The following is a 20501-nucleotide window of genomic DNA, read 5'->3' as shown; positions in this document are numbered from 1 at the left end:
ACGATGTCTTGCCTTCAAAGGTTCAACAGACTCATGCTCTAAAGTTAACAGGTAACACCTGCTTTGTTTCATTCACAGTGACTCTTCTATTTCCCATCAAGCTCTTAACACACTTCCCCCAGAAGCCTCCATCAATACTCCAGGTCAGTGCTGCCATAGTTCAGATGGTCCAAATTATACCAGAGGAATAAGAAAGTACCTTCTAATGCTGAAACAAAGTGTCAATGTCTGGGGTTAGGTGTAAAAGTCATTTTTAAAAAATATATTCTATGATACATATCTACATATATGCTGAACAAATACCAGTTTTTTATCAATAAGACATTTTCTAGAGTTTCACTGTAGGAATTCTTGTATTGCTCAGAAGCTTTAGGTAACTCTACTTGCTGCCCCCACTTCATTAGGCTCTCTCTACATTTTCCTTTTTAATAAGAGGATCAGATAAGAAATTAAGTTATTGTAGGAATAGAATACATTTCATTAGCTGAAAGACCATTCAGGTTACAAATGATGCCACTTGAATCTGAACTCCAGTTTGCGTTTAGATTCTGCTAGCTGCAGGAGTTTGGACAAGTTACCTAACCTTTCTATGCCTCAGGTTCCTCACCTAAAATAAGAATACCAACTCCTTTGGTTCATTGTAAAGATTAAATGAGATAATCATAAAGCAGAACAATGGTTGGCACATAGGATACACTCAATAAATCTTAGTTACGGTTATTATCACTCTTAGTATTGTTACTTGGGAAAGGAAAAGGAAAGAAATTTTCATGAAAATCAGATCTGCCAGCCAAACAGTTCTTAAAGAGACAGGAGAAATATGCCAAAAGGTTTTTGAGGCCATTTCTTGTCCTTCAAGACAAAGCAGAAACCTGAAAATTGTATCCATTACAATGTTTATCATACTTTAATGTGCAATAAAATCACCCATGATCTTGTTAAAAATGCAGGTTCTGATTTAGTTAGTAGGTCTGGGTGGGGCCTGAGATGCTGTATTTCTAATGAGCAACTTGGTGATCCCAGTATAGCTGGACCACACTTGGAGTAACAAGGTACGACAAGGCAAGTTCTCTCCTCTGTCCTTTGCAAACCGTTGTACAACTGTCTTAGTCCATTCAGGCCATGATCACACAATTCCAGTCAGTGGCTTATAAGCAACAGAAATTTATTTCTCACAGCTCTGAAGGCTGAAAGTCCATGGCCAGGGCACCAGCACGGTCAGGTGAGAGCCTTCTTCCAGGATGCCAGCTTCTTGTATCCTCACGTGGCAAAAGGGGTGAGGGAGTCGTGTTGAGTCTCTTTTATAAAATAAGCACGAATCCCATCAATGAGGGCTCCACCCTCATCACTTAGTCACCTCCCAAAGGCCCTACTTACTAATACCACAACCTTTGGGATTAGGATTTCAACATAAGACTTTTGGGGAGGGGTGGAAGGTGGGGGGGTACACAAACTTTCAAACCACACATAGCAGCTATCCATCATATATATGACAATGACAAAGCTACCGCACCTCTGTGCCTCAGTTTCCCCAACTATAAATTGAAGATAGTAATAGTACCTAACTCTTAAGAGTTATAAGGATAAAGTCAGTTAATTAATATGTATCAAGTGCACAGTATACTACCTAATAGTAAGTGCTAAACGTGTTAATTTTTTTAAATTGTGCTACTGTTTTAGAAAATAACAGACCCTTAGTAAAGTTTAACAGAATACAAACCTACACCAATTAATATCTTACTCATTGCAAACTCTACAGTTTTCCATCTGAAGACTTTTCTTCTAGATTTTCCAGCATCTCAGCAGCTTACTTTCTTGTATTTTCCCTTAGCTTCCAGATTTCCAAGTTAAAATGCTTTTGAATTTAACACCTCAGCTCATACAGTCTCATCAGGACAAAGATTTTGTTAAACAGAAGACAGAGAAACACTCACTATTCCAGGTTCCTAATAATACCGAATACAGTCATGGGCTTTAACTGTGCTCATGACCAAACATTTAAGAGTTCAGAGTAGAATGAGTCATTTTACAAATGCACAGTAATTCTTCAAAAGTTCAGGTGTGTCACCAGGAAAAGTCTCCAGACTGGAGCTCCACAGAAAGAAATATCAAGTTATTCAAGTGTGATTATTTTTCTCTTCCCAAAGCTCATGAAAGATTATTGCCCTTCACCATGTCATTGTATAGTTACCTCCCTTTTTAGGGAGAACCCATTGGGAGTTCTAGAGAATAGTAAAGACAAAACCATTCTGCTTTGCCTACATTTAAGAGATTATACTAATATGTATCCTGTACGTTCCTATGCAAAATTCTGGAAGACTCTGAATACCTATACAAGCTGTACATCTTGGCTACAAGGGAAAGAAAGTCTCTCATTAAGAAGTTTCATAATCCTCTTCATGTTTTAATCCTCCAATCTCATCTACCACAAAACTCATACTATGACAAATAGGAGGGACATTATCATGATAATAGTAAGAAACCATCCCCTTCTCCCATGCTATTCAGGCTTTGGAAGACCAGTTTGCCTTCTTGCTTTGAGTATCTTGTAGCATCTAGCACTCACATATGAACAAAGAGCAGTATCTAGATAGACGAAAGCTCTGACAGCTTGAAACCAACAATATTATTTCTCCCATTTCTGCCAAAAGACAACATATCAGAATATGGGAAAGATAAAGACTAAATATTCTAAGACAAAAGAAAACATTTTCTCTTACTAGCCCAATTTATATGGAAATAAAGGATGAGAAAGAATAGTCTAATCTGTAAAAACAAAACAATTCTACTCCAGGCATATTTGACTTCAGAAACCTTGATATGTAAGAAATCAGCCCTGGGGGCTCCTGGGCGGCACAGTCAGTTAAGCATCTGACTCTTTGCTTCTGCCCAGGTCATGATCTCAGGGTTGTGAGGCAGAGCCCCTGACAGGCTCCATACTCAGCATAGAGTTGGCTTGTGATTCTCTTTCCTTCTCTCTCTGCCCCTCCCCCTGCTCTTTTGCATGATGTGCTCTCTCAAATAATTAAATCTTAAACAACAACAACAAAAACCAGGGTGCCTGGGTGGCTCAGTCAGTTAAGCATCTGCTTTTGGCTCAGGTCATGATCCCAGGCTCCCTGCTCAGTGGGAAGTCTGCTTCTGCCCCTCCCCCCTGCCTGTGCTGTCTCTCTCTCATAAATCTTAAAAAAAAAAAAAAAAGCACTGTCAACTATACTCAATTTTTTTTAAATGAGCCTACTTAAGCCCCACTAAACAGTTACCCAGTTTTTGTTCAACTGTTAGAAGTTCTTACGTTTTCTTATAGGCTTTCAGTTTCCTTTATATTGAAACCAACAAAATTACTCTAAGAAATTAAAGTTTCTTTGTTTTGTGTGTTTTGCTCAGGGATAAATGAATCCCAAGTACAGCACTGCCTGGCTCTAACAAAGAATGAATCCCATTTCTGTGTGTGGAAGTAAATTGATGGGCTTATAAATATATTCAAGAGTTTGGAGATAAAGCACATGGCATATTATGAACACAAGGATGCGACAGTATTATAACTTTGGGCAAAATTGTCCTACAAGTGGCTCCAGGGCACAAAGGTGTAAGTGATTTTTTTTTTTTTTTTTTTACTGGTAATGGGTATTACATTCAATGGTTCACCTCACCTTTCCTCCTGAGATGCTTGTTAGTATCATGTCTTAGTATAGGAGTTCTGGAATCACAAGGGGTTTGAATTCTGGCTTTACCACTCACTAACTATGCGAGCTTAAGCAAAATAATTACTCTTTAAGGCCCAATTTTCTCATTTGTGGTATAGAGATAATGGTAGTTCCTATCTTATAGGACTATCAATGAGGATTATACAAGATAATATAAACCATGAGAGACTATGGACTCTGAGAAACAAACTGAGGGTTCTAGAGAGGAGGGGGGTGGGGGTATGGGTTAGCCTGGTGATGGGTATTAAAGAGGCCACGTACTGAATGGAGCACTGGGTGTTATACCCAAACAATGAATCATGGAACACTACATCAAAAACTAATGATGTAACATATGGTGATTAACATATATAATAAAATAAAATTTTAAAAAAGATAATACAGAGCTTTTAGTGACTACACATAAAAACACTAAACACACATTTGCTATAATTAATATTAGCTCCCCAGGAGCTAGATTAGATGGACCCAAACATTTATTTGGGTCTTTTATATTTGGACACAAAAATAGGGAAAAGAAAAGGAAAAGATACCATCTTTTGAGGTATTACTGAATTATAATTACCTTTAAAATAAGGCTACTTTTGGGGCGCCTGGGTGGCTCAGTCAGTTAAGCGTCTGCCTTCGACTCAGGTCATGATCCCAGGGTCCTGGGATCAAACCCCGCATCAGGCTCTCTGTTCAGCGGGAAACTTGCTTCTCTCTCTCCCACTCCCCCGCTTGTGTTCCTGCTCTCGCTGTCTCTCTCTCTGTCGAATAAATAAATAAAATCTTTAAAAAATAAAATAAAAAAGGCTACTTTTTTTTCAACATGCACAACTCAACATAACAAAACAGAGCACATAAACAACTACTCCTTGGTGCACAAGCATAAAGATTTTACAGGTGAAATTTTCCCACATGTAAAATAACAGTCATTTTAGACACAGTGCAGTCAATATAACAATCATTATACAACACTGACAATTTTGAACAGTCTCACAAAATTTGTGCCTATGTGGATTATCAATTGTTTTATCTTCAGGGTTTTATACTTGGCATATTTCACAGTCTTATTTCCAAGAGGTTCTCTGCCATACCTGGGATCTTTTCATAGCTGTTAATAATCTGTCTTTAACTTAAATTCAATTATCAACTGCCATTATTTCTGTTATTTGAGTATTTCATCCTATATTCTTCTATTCAGACATATAAAGATACCAAATATGGAAATAAACTTTGATATAACTGCCTTTAAACAGCAATGATTCATGGGATAGTGTCTGCTAATTTGCTCAACTAAATAAATCCCGAACCATACCTCTGTGCAGCTAAACTTCAGTTTCTTTCTAACCTCCCTCACAATACTTTCACTGGATACATTAAGTCTCTGTCTTCCCCTAAGAAGGACTACTCCTGCTACTACTACTTCTTATGAGGCATTTTCATTTATCAGAACTAAACAAAGACCTTGTGTGCAGAGTCTCATTTATTGTTGAAAGAGAATAGGTTATTTGGCTAAGGGCTACACTGTCAATAAGTATTGAAGCTGGAATTTGAATTAGATTGAATGACTCAAAGACCATACTTTTAACATCGTTATATTAAGACAATATTCCAAAACTTTTACCCCAAAAGTATATAATTTATACCAAAAGTATATAATTCTGTATAATTAAAATATAATATATGCCAAAAGTATATAATTAAAATTTATACCAAAAGTATATAATTCTGTATAACTAAAAGCTCTAAGTCAATATTTTACTCACTTATAGAATTTCTGTGTTTTTTTAGCATCAGTCTGATTAAATTACTTATGTTCTTTATTTATAGGAGAAAGGTAGTGTTCAATTCTGTAATTTCCTGCTGGCTTTTCCCCCAGATAATTTCAACACAATGTTATTTATTCAACTTGAATGTATAAAATTGATATCCTTTACACAGCAACCTTGAATATCACTATTTGTTTTGGAAAATTGTGTAACAAAATTATAACATGCCATTAAATGTTATACATATGAATGGAAACAAATTTAGAATAAAATAAAACTCGGCTTAAACATTGGAATTTATCAGTACTACTGATTAAAGAAACAATTTTTACTGTATTTTTTCATTGTTTTCATTATTGCTCTTACTAGAGTTGACCCTTAACACGGGTTTGAACTATGTGTGTCCACTCATACATGTTTGGTTTTTTTTATAAATACATAAGAGTACTATAAATATATTTTCTCTTACCATTTTCTCAACATTTTCTTTTCTCTAGCTTACTTTATTATAAGAATACAGAATATAATACATATACAAAATACATATTAATCAACTCTTTTTGGTAAGGTTTCCAATCAAAAGTTGGCTACTAAGTTTTGGGGGAGTCCAAAACTATACATGGATTTTCAACTGTGCAGTGGGTCAGCACCACATCCCCCGCATTGTTCAAGGGTCAGTTGTATTTCTTGTATTCTACAGCAGCAATTCTAAACATCTGGGATGATGACAAACTCCATTTAAATATCAGAGGGAGGCTAAGGATATTCCCTTTAAAAATACACAGAAACAAACACATGTGATATGGTGACTAACATAACATAATAAAATAAAATAAACACATACATGTGAATATATACCACAGTGTTTCATATAATTTTAGGGAATGTTTATCAGAATCCCTTTTCTAAGTGTTCAATGAGTTTGTATCGATAGAAAGTGGTAATATCTAGATTTGCTCTAGATATATTCCAGTTGTCCATGCAGAAAACAGATGACACCTGGCTGTAGAGCTTAACAAGATAAAATTGTTCATTATGTGAGAAATACCTGACTTGCAGGCATGAAGTACAAGAATAAAGGCTTATCAACAAGATTACTTCAGCAAAGCCAAGGGTCAAGTGAAACCACCATGTTACCCCTTGGAAGGTATAGCTTCATTTTCTATATCCAAAGAGCTTGTTTTCCAACTATGACTCCAGAACTGGACATATGAAAAATAATTTCAAACAAAAATGTTCTATTTTCCCTGGGGAAGAAGATGAAAGAGGAAAGATTCTCCTGTATACCTTTTTCAATGACTGAATCTATGTATCTGCAAGAATCCCTCCATCCTAATATCATCAACTCTCAGGGTTGTAATAGAGTTACCTACTCAACCGTAGGGTGATACTCATTTTGTTTATGGAGAAACCAAGACTCAAAGGTTTAAGCCCAAGATCACAACTATGTTTCACAGAACTCCAATGTTGCCCCATTTTCCGTACTTTCTTAGTGGTTCACAGCTTCAACAGTTGCTTATACCAAAGCTGTTACAATTACAGAAAATATTTAAAAGGGCCCTCAGAACAGGTATGTTTAATCTTTTTGCCTCTCATGCCTAAATTCACATTCCTTCCAATTTTCTAAGTTATTTTCTATTAGCTTAATTTACTGAAAGGTGATTTGGGACAAAGAGATAATTAAATCACCTTCTTTCAAACTGGATTAGTTTAATCATGAGTCATAAAGCCTCATTCTCACAGAAAAAAAAATTCTGAAAGTCAGTGAACATTTAGATAATTTAAAAATAATTATATACTTAGAGTATATAAAGTTAATTATCTGACTAATGGCCATAAATAATGAGCAAATTATTAGATAATGCATATGCTAACATTTCTTTTCCTAACCTGAAGTTCTATTTAACTATTTCCACTGATTAATATTATTTCATCATTGGGATATTTAAAAACCTAGCCATTATCTTCAGAGGAAGCAGGAAAGGGAGGGAAGCAGTCAAATGGAAACTAAATACAAGAGTGATATCTCATGTGGACAAAGTATTTTAATGTACTAACAGAGACCTAAGAGCAGTAACCATCAGCTAAATAAACAATTAGGCTTAAAATCTAACTCTCAGCACAGGTAAAATTTTCCCCAAATTTTGATAGCTTTTGGCCTAGAGGGGTTTCTAATCAGTATTTATCAGCTCCAGAAATAACACTATTTATTATGACCATTACCTATGTATATAGATACATTAAAAATTCATGGTCCTATATTTTCGCCAATATTTGCAAAAATATGTTGTTTGTGAAACTGTATTGTGCCTGAGGCAGCCTGTGTCACACCATTCCTGACTACCTAATGTCAGTTGTTCTCCTGAAACTGGCTTCCAGATTGTCTTTATCACACTGTTTAAAGCTTTAGTCTTTTCAAACTCCTTCAGCTGATCCTCGGTCATCCTAGTTCTAAGTCTTCCACTTTTTCACATTATCCTGCTCACTCTAATCTTCTTACCTTTTGCTCAGATCTTTCACTGGCTTCCTATTACCCAGTTAATTCTTTTTTTTTTTTTAAAGATTTTATTTATTCATTTGATAGAGAGACAACGAGAGAGGGAACACAAGCAGGGGGAGTGGGAGAGGGAGAAGCAGGCTTCCCGCAGAGCAGGGAGCCCGATGTGGGGCTCGATCCCAGGACCCTGGGATCATGACCTGAGCCGAAGGCAGATGCTTAATGACTGAGCCACCCAGGCGCCCCTACCCAGTTAATTCCTGACATAGATGAGGTAGTTCTATTCAATAGCCTTCTCAAAAACATTGTTGTATGGGTGCTCCCTTTGTATTTCAAATACTGCCAGAAATCTTTGTGAGAAAAAAAAGAACTCATCCATGTCCCATGAAAATTATATGGATATGAGGGGGAGTTCATAAAATTTTGCAAGTTTGGATGCACCTAATTTGGGGGCAATTACACACAGTGACTTCGTCATAAGGTTTATGTAGAAGAGGTTCCACTGGCCTCAGATGAAACTGAGATTGGGGCCAGATGCATACAACCAAGTCTGTTGCTAGTGACATCAGTTCACCTGGAGACCGTGGTGAGAAACAGACCTCTGGAACTGGTCGATGGTTTGCTTCTGACCCTGGGCACCAAACATACATTGGTAACATCTCATGAGGGACTAATTCTTCTGCAATTCCCAACCTTCACCCTTACGGCAGCCACCATGTCAAGAGTATTGTGGGAATGTTATCTTTAGTTTGTATATTCCATGCCAGAATCTACTTTGTTCCAGGTGAACTTTTGAAAGGAAGTTGCACAAGTTCATACAGAAGGACACTGCACATTTCTACTCCACCGCCCCCCCACTGGGCCACCCTTATCCACACTTCAGTCATGCTGTAAAATATGCCAAAGACATGAGGCCAGTTCAAAAGACAAGTGGATCCAGACATGTTTCTTGCTGAATGCCATCCTGACACCACAAACAGGACTACAGGATTCACTTCACATTTATTGCTGCTTGGATGAGATGACACTCTTTAGAATGCCAGAGCCTTCTGAAAATATGGAAAGCCACAAAGTAGTGTTGCCTGGTTGAAAAAAGAACTATGAGAACCTCCCCAACTATGAGAAGTTGGAACTTCAGACTAGAGCTTAGCACTCCAAAGGTAGAGGAATTTCCCTGCCAGAAAAGACTAATTATAAAGCTAGAATAATTACCAAAAGTGAAAAAAAACAGAAATTCTTACCATGTCAGGTGAAAACAAAGCTAGAAATTCTGAAAATGTACAGAATAAAACCAAGAAGTAGGAAACAAAACCAGAAAATTTACAGTACAAACCTGCTACCCTAGGGCAGTGAATTGGGCCTCCAACTGTCTGCAAGACCTCAAATGGCCTGGAACTTGAACCTTGAGCAGTGACTTCAAGAGGGCTACTAAGAATCATCACTCTTCTGGAAAAGATGGAGGTATAAGGCACAACAAACATAGAAATGGGTACTAATCCTGAGAGTGAAGAGCCTTAAATGTACTAAGTGCTCATAGGAGCTGAATGGCACAAGGTAGCACATCCAGACAGAAGAAAGGGGCACAAATAGGATAAAGGGAATAGAGAATGGGAAGTGAAGGTCACAGGCTGATATGCGTATGCTCTAATGCATCTGAAGTTGCATGAATATAAAAATTTCTATTCTTTCACATGATTCCTATTCTGAGTGATTCCAACTACCCAGTTGTGATTACATGCCACATGCTGAAGACTCTCAAAATCTACATGTCAAGCCAGTTTAATGTTTTCGAATTTTTTTATCCAACTGTTATCCAACATCTCCAGCCATATCAGTCATTTGTCTCAGTCATATCAAACTTGGTATTTCTGCAACTGATCTCCTCATCACTTTCACCCTGCCCATGTCTAAATGCTCCTTAATGTTAGTTTGGGTCCTCCAAGAAGCAGATGCCACATAGGGATTAGAGATGTAAGAGCTTTACTGGAGACACCTGTGAAGAAGGGCTAGGTCTGGAGTAGGCAGGGAGACCCTTTAGATCACAGTGTAGATCTGACATGTGAAAGGAGGGGGTGGAGAAAGCATTGAACAGAAAAAGCTTCATACTACAGTGCAGTGCTCAGAGTCTTAGGCAGACAAATGGCAATTCCTTGAGCAAAAATTACTAGTGGAAGAGTCCCACAACAGGAAGGAATGGCCCAGCTCCAACGCTACCATAGTGACCAGGCATTGGATGCAAGGGGCTTAGGCATCCCTTGTGGCAGCCAGTCCAAAGGTGATATGGTTGGAGCTATCAGTCACTACATACCCTGGAATAGGTAATCTTAAAGGGACATAAGGATGATGCATCTCCCTTGCCTTCACACTCTTTATTTTCTCTCTTAGCTCATGTTCCTGCCATCCTTCTAATTTAACTAAATTAAGAACCAGTAATCATTATCTCCTCTCCTACCCCCTAAATTCCTTAAATTTGCTTTTTAAGCATTTCCCAAATCCATCTTCTCTTTTCCATCACCCACTCCAATTGTCCCTGCTCAAATTTCCATCTTCTACTGCCTACACTACTGCACTAAATTCTAACTCCTTTACTCATTTTATTCCCCCCAAATCCACCCAATACACAGGTCTGCCAGATAAATCTATATACTTAAAAAATATAATCCTTCTATAGCTCCCCATTTCCAAGATAAAAAATATTTACACACACTCTTACCAGGAGATAGATACATATATATATATATGATCCCCACAGCATAGGACTTCTGCCTTCTCTCCAGCATGATCTCCAGTCTTCATGATCCAAAGACATTAAATGTTTTGTACCTCCATGTCTTTGCTCTAATTTTTCCTTCTGCCTAGTATTCCTCTCATTTGGTAGGAATGTTAGTTCTTCAAGACTCAGCTCAAGCATTACTTAATCTAGTAAACTTCCCTTGACCACACTGGGTTATATGCACACTCTCTAGGTTCACATAAAACCCATGCATTTTCTACATTACATTATAAATATTTGCATCTCAAGCCTCCAAAAGACCAAGTTTCTTCAGGATACTCACTCCCTGTGGAGCAAAAGCTTCAAGGTTTCTTATTCATTCATATGTTCCCCATACTTAGAAAAGCACCAGTATATAGGAGCTCAATTTATGGGAAGAGAAACAGAAGGAAAGAAAATACCCAAAAAACTATTGAACTTTTCAACATTCCAAATTTCTGTCATATCAAACCAAATCCATTGAGTGCTATAAGTTTTTATCTCCTTTAATTATTTCAACAGCCCTGTAAATTTACGTATTATAGAGAGGGAAAAGATGGCGGAGGAGTAGGGGACCCTATTCCAACCAGTCTCTGGAATTGAGCTGGATATCTACCAGCCACTCTGAGCACCCATGAAATCAGCCTGAGATGTGAGAAGATAAATCTGGATCTCTACAAATGGAATATCACAGGTCGTTGGTTTCGAGGTTCGAAGCAGGGAGCCATGACTCCACGGGCAGATATCGGAGGATAAACAGCAGCGGGAGGGAGCCTGGCTGTGGGGATCCTACACCACCGGTGAGCAACATCCTCACATGTTGGGGATGGGGCACAGATTCGCAGACTGGTAGCGGCGGGGAAAGGACTTTAGATGGAAACCGGAGCGGTGGGAACGCATGTGTGAACTGGGGGTGGCTGGTGGTTTTAGAAGCACAAAGGGCAGAGACCTGCAAGCCCCGACCTGGAGGTGAGGACTGGGAGCCCTGCTGAGGGGCGCACAACCCAGGACTGCAGTTTATAGCAGCACAGACAGAAATGGAGATAGTGTGGCCTGGAGAGCTCACTGAAGAACAGTCTGTGATCTCTCTGCTCTGAGACAGAGGGTTGGAAACAGTCTCTTTTGCTCTGACTCTTGGAAGACATTTGGAAAGATGCCAGGGAAAGCCACCAGGGAACAAAAGCCCCAAAAAACTGGCTTTCACTGAGCCCATCCCCCACCACAGGGGGGCAGGGCAACTCTGCCCAAACAGGGTTGCCTGAGTAACAGTGAGGCAGGCCCCTCCCCCAGAAGACAGGCTGGGAGAACAACAGACCAGCAACGCTAAGGTCCCTAGAAAACAGGTGCATCTTGCTTGGGTTGTGGTCAATAATTTGGACTCTATACATTCCCTCAATCACCCCTCAATAGAATGACTAGGAGGAACCCCCAAAATAGGAAAGACTCAGAGATTATGATTTATGCAGATTTACAAATGGATGCAGATATAACCAAGATGTCAGAGATGGAATTCAGGCTAGCAATTGTGAAGACAATAGCTAGAATGGGGAAATCAATTAATGGCAACATAGAGTCTCTAAGGGCAGAAATGAAAGCTGAACTGGCAGAATTTAAAAATACTATCAATGAGCTCCAATCTAATCTAGATAATCTAACAGCTAGGGTGAGGCAGAAGAATGAATTAGTGACCTGAAAGACAATTTAATAGATTAAAAAGGGAAAAGAGGAGGCCAGGGAAAAACAACTCAGAAACCATGAAAATAGAATCAGAGAAATAAGTGAAACCATGAAGTGTTCCAATGTCAGAATTATTGGAAACCTAGAGGGGGTGGAGAGAGAGAGAGGACTAGAAGATATATTTGAGCATATCGTAGCTGAGAACTTCCCTAATCTGGGGATGAAACAAACATTCGTGTCCTAGAGGCAGAAAGGACCCCTCCCAAGATCAAGGAAAACAGGCCAACACCCCGGCATGTAATAGTAAAAGTCGCAAATCTTAGAACCAAGGAAACCATCTTAAGGGCAGTTAGGGGGGAGAGATTCCTTACATACAGAGGGAGGAACATCAGAATAATGTCAGACCTAGCCACAGAGACCTGACGAGCCAGAAAGGCCTGGCAAGACATATTCAGGGTACTAAACGAGAAGAATATGCAGCCAAGAATACTTTATCTGGCAAAGCTGTCATTTAGAATGGATGGAGAGATGCAGAACATCCAACACCAGCAGAAACTGAAAGAATATGTGACCACTAAGCTGGTCCTGCAAGAAATATTAAAGGGGGTTCTATAAAAGGAGAAAGACCCCAAGAGTGATATACAACAGAAATTTACAGGGACGGGCGCCTGGGTGGCTCAGTTGGTTAAGCGACTGCCTTCGGCTCAGGTCATGATCCTGGAGTCCCGGGATCGAGTCCCGCATCGGGCTCCCTGCTCGGCAGGGGGTCTGCTTCTCCCTCTGACCCTCCTCCCTCTCATGCTCTCTGTCTCTCATTCTCTCTGTCTCAAATAAATAAATAAAAACTTTAAAAAAAAAAGAAAGAAATTTACAGGGACAATCTATAAAAACAAGGTCTTCACAGGCAACATGATGACAATAAATTCATATCTTTCAATAATCACTCTCAATGTGAAAGGCCTAAATGCTCCCATAAAATGGCACAGGGTTGCAGACTGGATAAAAAGACAGGACCTATCCATATGCTGTCTACAAGAGACTCATTTTGAACCTAAAGATACATCCAGACTGAAAGTGAAGGGATGGAGATCCATCTTCCATGCCAACAGACCTCAAAAGAAAGCTGGGTAGCAATTCCTATAGACAAATTAGATTTTAAACTAAAGAGTGTAGTTAGAGACACAGAAGGACACTGTATCATTCTTAAAGGGTCTATCCAACAAGAAGATCTAACAATTGTAAATATCTATGCCCCCAACATGGGAGCAGCCATCTACATAAGGCAACTGTTAACCAAAATAAAGAGTCATATTGATAACAATATGTTAAGTGTAGGAGACCTCAAGACTCCACTCTCAGCAATAAACAGATCATCTAAGCAGAAAATTGACAAAGAAAGAAGAGCTTTGAATGACACACTGGTCCAGATGGACCTCATAGATATATACAGAACATTCCACCCTAAAACAACAGAATACTCATTCTTCTCGAGCGCACATGGAACTTTCTCCAGAATAGACCACATACTGGGTCACAGATCAGGTCTCAACCAATACCAAAAGATTGAGATTATTCCCTGCATATTCTCATAACATAATGCTTTAAAACTGGAACTCAATCACAAGAAAAAATTTGGAAAAACTCAAACACTTGGAAGCTAAAGACCACTCTGCTCAAGAATGTTTGGGTCAACCAGGAAATCAAAGAAGAACTTAATTCATGGAAACCAATGAGAATGAAAGCACATTGGTCCAAAGCCTATGGGATACTGCAAAGGTAGTCCTAAGGGGGAAATACATAGCCATCCAAGCCTCACTCAAAAAAATAGAAAAATCCCAAATTCATCAACTAACTCTACACCTTAAAGAACTAGAGAAAAAGCAACAAACGATGCCTAAGCCATACATTAGAAGACAAATAATTAAGATAGAGCAGAGATCAATGAATTAGAAACCAGGAACATAGTAGATCAGATCAACGAAACTAGAAGCTGGTTCTTTGAAAGAATTAATAAGATCGATAAAACACTGGCCAGACTTAACCAAAATAAAAGAGAAAGGACCCAAATTAATAAAATTATGAATGAAAGGGGAGAGATCACGACTAATACCAAAGAAATAGAAACAATTATTAGAAATTACTATCAACAACTATATGCCAATAAACTGAGCAATCTGGATGAAATGGAGGCCTTCCTGGGAAACCTATAAGCTGCCAAGACTGAAACAGGAAGAAATTGACAACCTGAATAGGCCAATAACCAGTAACGAGTTTGAAGCAGTGATCAAAAACCTCCCAAAAAACAAGAGTCCAGGGCCTGATGGATTCCCTGGGGAATTCTACCAAACATTCAAAGAAGAAATAATATCTATTCTCCTGAAGCTGTTTCAAAAAATAGAAACAGAAGGAAAGCTTCCAGACTCATTCTATGAGGCCAGCATTACCTTAATCCCCAAACCAGGCAAAGACCCCATCAAAAAGGACAATTTCAGACCGATATCCCTGATGAATATGGATTCCAAAATCCTCAACAAAATCCTAGCTAATAGGATCCAACAATACATTGAAAGGATCATCTACCATGACCAAGTGGGATTTATCCCTGGGATGCAAGGGTGGTTCAACATTCACAAATCAATCAATGTGATAGAACACATTAATAACAGGAGAGAGAAGAATGAAATGGTCCTCTCAATTGACACAGAAAAAGCATCTGACGAAATACAGAATCCTTTCCTGATTAAAACTCTTCAGAGTATAGGGATAGAGGGAACATTCCTCAAGTTCATAAAATCCATCTATGAAAAACCCACAGCGAATATCATCTTCAACGGGGAAAAGCTGAGAGCCTTTCCCTTAAGATCAAGAACACGTCAAGGATGTCCAGTCTTGCCACTATTGTTCAACATATTACTAGAAGTCCTAGCAACAGCAATCAGACAACAAAAAGAAATAAAACGTATTCAAATTGGCAAAGAAGAAGTCATATACCTCCAAAAGCTAGTGAAACAAAAGCAAAAATGGACTTTTGGGGCTTCATCAAGATAAAAAGCTTCTGCACAACAAAGGAAACAGTCAACAAAACAAAGAGGCAACCCACAGAATGGGAGAAGATATTTGCAAATGACACTACAGATAAAGGGCTGGTATCCAAGATCTATAAAGAACTTCTCAAACCCAACACCCAAAAAACAAATAATCAAGTCAAAAAATGGGCAGAAGACATGAACAGACACTTGTCTGAAGAAGACATACAAATGGCTAACAGACACACGAAAAAATGTTCATCAGCATTAGCCATCAGGGAAATTCAAATCAAAACCGCATTGAGATACCACCTTACACTAGTTAGAATGGCAAAAATTGATAGGGCAAGAAACAACAAATGTTGGAGAGGTTGTGGAGAAAGGAGAACCCTCTTACACTGTTGGTGGGAATGCAAGTTGGTACAGCACTTTGGAAAACAGTGTGGAGGTGCCACAGAAAATTAAAAATAGAGCCACCCTATGACCCAGCAATTGCACTCCTGGGTATTTACCCCAAAGACACAGATGTAGTGAAAAGAAGGGCCATATGCACCCCAATGTTCATAGCAGCAATGTCCGCAATAGCCATACTGTGGAAAGAGCCGAGACGCCCTTCAACAGATGAATGGATAAAGATGTGGTCCATATATACAATGGAATATTACTCAGCCATCAGAAAGGATGAATACCCAACTTTTACATCAACATAGATGGGACTGGAGGAGATTATGCTAAGTCAAATAAGTCAAACAGAGAAAGTCAATTATCATATGGTTTCACTTATTTGGGGAACATAAGGAATAGCATGGAGGACATTAGGAGAAGGAAGGGAAAAATAAAGGGGGGGAAATCGGAGGGAGAGATGAACCATGAGAGACTATGGACTCTGAGAAACAAACTGAGGGTTTTAGAGGGGAGGGGGGTGGGGGGATGGGTTAGCCCAGTGATGGGTATTAAGGAGGTCACGTACTGCATGGAGCACTGGGTGTTACATGAAAACAGTGAATTGTGGATCACCACATCAAAAACTAATGATGTACTGTATGGTGATTATCATAACATAATAAAAAAATTTTTTTTTAAGTTAGGTATTATATTTTGACTAGAAAAGGTTCAGTGAGGTCAAATAAGGTTCTGAGATCTAATCCAGTCATTTGATTCCAAAGGATCATTTCTTTTGCCTTCCTTCATAGTCCAATTTAATTCCAATGACTAAATTCAAGGCTATAGTCAATTCCATGGTATAGTCAAGTCTAATTACACTCAAAGACACTCTGTGCCATACTGGGAAAAGTAAGGGCTTTAAAATTAACTGGACTTGGATTTGCTACTTACTAGATATGAGCATTAAGAAAAATATATACACTTCATAATACTCATTTGTTTTTCTAGGGAAAAAAAAAAAAAGTATACCAGTACCTATTTTGCAGGAATCTTTTTAAGAACCATACAGAACTGATATATATTACCTAGCATGATGCCTGGTGAAGATTAAGCATTTAATACACAGTTGGCAAAAGTGAAATGGATTATTTCATCCAGACAGAGCAGGGCTACTAGAATCAGAGAAATGGTCCACCACATTATATTCCTGGTCTGTCCCAGTCTCAGATAGAGATGGTAACAAAGGACTACAAACAGTAAGTCAACAGACCAGAAGGTAAATTCAAAAAGGGCTTTTGTAACCATCAATAGGTTAATCTTTGAGGATTGATAAATAAAAATATAGTTTAAAAACAATTGTCTGAAGATACATTCTTCTATAATTGAACAGGTGTAGTAGACAGCCCAAATATAAGCCATTTCATTTCTTTTCTGTGTACCTCTCTCATGGGGAAAATATCTTCTCAAAAAGGTATTTTCTTAGAAATTTGATATTTGGAGGTATCAAAAATACTGCAAAATGCAAGAATCCTGTTGAGTGCATTTGATTCACACGATAAATTAATCATCATTTCAACTGCGTTATCTACATATTTCCTGAGAGTATAAGGCTTGGAAAACGTCTTGGTTCTCGCTGCTTCTCTTACTTGCAGCAGCCAGTTGCGTTGTGAAAATGTACAGTCTTTTAGCAATTCATGAAGATGGCTAATGAACTCAGAATTCTTGCTGCACCCCATATGTTTATTACCGTATTCATTGGTTCTGTTGGACAAAGAATTTGAAGACAACTTATACCTCATTTTGATCCAAATCTTGACACCCTCAAAATATTACCAGATCTTTTAAAGCAATTTAAAAATCAATTTGAGGGCAAGTCTATACACTGAAAGAGCAAGTCTAGACATGCCCAATTATTCAGTGACTGCTCAACAGTGGAAAAGCAGGCTGGGGATACAGACAATTTGTGCAGGTGCGGGAGTATTTATAATGCTCTACTCTATAGCAGAAATAAAGTGGAGATCAAGATCTTTCTGTGAATATTTCTATCTTAACCTTTTCTGTCCTTTTGTTAAGTAAAAATAAATTATTTACATCTTTGCTAAAGCGTAAGAAGAAAGAGGCATAAAGATACCTTGAGGATGGTTCATCTACTGTGGTTTTCCTGTTTATAAGATTTGTAAGATTACTTATCCTGAACTCTTACTGGAAGGATTAAAAGAACAAAATTACCCTAAAAATTTCTACCTATTTATAAAAAAAATTGCCTATTTAAATAATTCATTCCATGTAAAAAAAAATGTTAAATATTTGCTAAAGTGCTTGAGATGTGATGGCGTGTTCTCTGCGGCTGATTACAGACCAATTTGTCCTATGCGGAAAGGTTGTCATTGGTAAAGGATGGTCAAAATGACAGGACTAAAGTGCTGCTAACGATTAAGAGTGCAGCAGTTTTATTTATGTATTTTGGTTGGTATCAATTGTTTTAGAGCTTCCCTTGCTACCTTGCAACTGAATATTACATATCATTTCTAAGATAGAACATTTTGTTCAAGAGAAAAGTTTGTCTTACAGTTGATATTGATAGATTCCTAACTGAGTGCTAAAAGGATTCCAGAAGTGACTACCCAGTGGGCATCAAAAGCTTGAGAACTAGCCATCTGCCCATTGATTAAATCATTTTTCTGCCATAAGTTGATTTATGGACACCAATTTCCAACCATTCTACAGAGTTATATCTGAATCAGGTGACTATACTCTAATTTCCACTGAGCAAATGCTATATTTCTGATCAGCTAATTCATCTCATTAGTTTCAGATTAAAGTGGTCTTTAGACTGAGGAACCACACTGCCAATAAAAGTCACACTAGCCTGACAAGAAAGATCTGATTTGCTGGAAGAGATTTCCATTTATTAATATAAAAGAAGGTTATACTTTCCAGATAAATTTTCTTATAGGATAGATTTCAATGAAAATTGGGGACAGTAGTGCATTTCCCAGGAAAACAATCACAGGCCAATAGATTTATCAAATATAAGCAAGGAAACTAGACAGTTACCACTGAATGGAATCTGCATTTATGTGGCCTAATTATGGCAGTCATTTAGAGTAATAAAACTCCTACTGATTGTCATCACTAGTTTACTATTGGTAAACAGGTATATTTTTCTGCTTGAAAACATCAATTTTAAAATTCTACAGTGAGGGGACACCTGGGTGGCTCAGTTGGTTAAGCAGCTGCCTTCGGCTCAGGTCATGATCCTGGAGTCCCGGGATCGAGTCCCACATCCGGCTCCTTGCTCGGCAGGGAGTCTGCTTCTCCCTCTGACCCTCCCCCCTCTCATGCTCTCTCTCTCTCATTCTCTCTCTCAAATAAATAAATAAAAATATTAAAAAACAAAACAAACAAACAAACAAAAATTCTACAATGAGGGTTTTAAAAATATGGCCCTCTTAGGATAGAGTTATATAAAGTCAAAAACACAGTTTATCAAAGCACAAAAGTCCAAGGTGCCTTAACATAAGCAAAACCTTCAAACCATTCACTGAGACAGAATTATCTACTTCTAAAAACCAGCTTTATCTAGGCAGTAGCATAATATGTTAGTACTTCTAAGAGGATATTTTATCTAAATAAGAACTGAGAATTTTAATTAAAACAAAATTAAAGTAGCATTTGGGCCTAAAACAATAAGCATATTTTGGTGGTTTTTAAAATCTGTTGCCTTTTTATGTTATGGCTGGCCAACATTTACAACTGTATGCTTTCTTGGTACTCAATTAAAAAAGACAATTTCAATTTATTGCAGGTTATGTTCCTTTTAAGAGTGATCATTGAGTCATTGTAATAAATTCAGATGATCATAAATTTCTTCCCAGAATCCTATTTCTTATACACTCTGGTTTACTTGGAAGCTATTTTAATAATATGGTACTAATCAATATATTCCATTGTATAAAGAATTAACTACAGAATTCCCAAGATCTAATTATTCAGTATATAATAGAAATTTACCAATAAATATCCTTGGAAAGCTGCTTGAGAACAAAAGGACTTTTAATACCATGAAAAGGAATTAAATTATGCTGAGGCACAGAGAAGTATAATGTGGCCAGTGTATAGACTTCTATGAGTCCATTTGAGATGTACAAAGTTTTCACAACTGCTTTCAAAGTGTTCTCTGTAACAAAGATCCCTTTCAACCTAAGAGAAACATTTGGAATGCTGAGAAATGTAATATCAGACAACCCCAATATTCTTACACCATGTATCATGCAATCAGCATGCAGGGACAGAGCCGCTGTGCACAGCACACTCCGTTAGTTCGGTGACTATAAAGCCAGAAGTTTGAGTAAGCATTATTAGCCAAACAACTGCCAAAGGCAAAAATGCCACTCAGTCTTTTATGCCCCGTCTTTCCTTCGTTTGGGGGATAGCCAACTCCGATTTGCTTTTTATCTAATTCAATCTCACCTCAAAGATTAAAAAAAAAAAAAGAAAGAAAAATTCCAACTGAATAAAGCACCATAGCCTCCTAGGAAAACTCAAAGAAATATTAAATGTAGGGGCGCCTGTGTGGCTCAGTCAGTTGAGATGCTGACTCTTAACTTTGGCTCAGGTCGTGATCTCCGGATCCTGGGATCGAGCCCCAAGTTGGGCTCCTTGCTCAGCGGGGAGTCTGCTTCAGGATTCTCTCTCCCTGAG

At 38.2% G+C, this 20501-nt stretch overlaps 1 protein-coding gene across 1 annotated transcript in view; it reads right to left on the bottom strand.

The window, feature by feature from the left end:
- Positions 1 to 20501, bottom strand: part of LOC123861542 (uncharacterized) — a 1204655-nt gene that overhangs the window by 850873 nt on the left and 333281 nt on the right. Inside the window, exon 7 of the mRNA XM_064570981.1 lies at positions 4273 to 4456. The gene's annotated coding sequence lies outside the window, so the exon portion shown is untranslated. The remainder of the gene's footprint in view (positions 1 to 4272; positions 4457 to 20501) is intronic.

This window comes from Mirounga angustirostris, unplaced genomic scaffold (assembly GCF_029215605.1).
Source record: "Mirounga angustirostris isolate CCGP_5_RB_7025 unplaced genomic scaffold, mMirAng1.0.hap1 SCAF_9, whole genome shotgun sequence".
Classification (NCBI taxonomy): Eukaryota; Metazoa; Chordata; class Mammalia; order Carnivora; family Phocidae; genus Mirounga; species Mirounga angustirostris.
Note: the sequence above shows the minus strand (reverse complement) of the source record. Positions and strands in the feature narration are given on the sequence as shown.